The sequence below is a fragment of the Pygoscelis adeliae genome, unplaced genomic scaffold, assembly GCF_000699105.1.
Source record: "Pygoscelis adeliae isolate BGI_AS28 unplaced genomic scaffold, ASM69910v1 Scaffold103, whole genome shotgun sequence".
In the NCBI taxonomy this organism is placed as follows: Eukaryota; Metazoa; Chordata; class Aves; order Sphenisciformes; family Spheniscidae; genus Pygoscelis; species Pygoscelis adeliae.
Window position 1 is genome coordinate 1,625,315 of NW_008824723.1, and position 381 is coordinate 1,625,695.

A 381-nucleotide genomic window follows, 5' to 3' on the forward strand; every position below is an offset into this window, starting at 1 on the left:
AGCAGGAAGCCCTTTTTGTTGCTTGTTCTGTTGATTGAAGATGCCATGGTATGTGACTATATGCATCTTCATTGCTGTATAATGCAGTCTGAATACAACCACCCCAACTCTCCCTTTCTCATCTGGATTTGTTCAAATAGCTAGTTAGAAGGGCATTCTTCCCAAACAACAACGTAAGCGAACATTTGAGTTTGTTTTACAAATTCTTGCTTTCTTGCTTCTATTTTGCAGAAGCAAGCTGGGCTAGATTAATAAGAGCAGCGTACCAAGGGAAGCAATAAATTCATCACCGCTCAGGCTTCCAAGCCTGCAGAGGTTTGAACAGCCTACCCAAAAGTTTTGGGCACAAAAGCTTTCCATTCACACCAGGGAGATCTCATT

General features: G+C 42.0%; 1 protein-coding gene across 1 annotated transcript in view; it reads right to left on the reverse strand.

Annotated features, from left to right (window-relative positions):
• The window catches only part of MTSS1 (metastasis suppressor 1), a 117,328-nt gene that overhangs the window by 68,925 nt on the left and 48,022 nt on the right, over nucleotides 1-381 (reverse strand). The gene's annotated exons all lie outside the window — the stretch shown is intronic.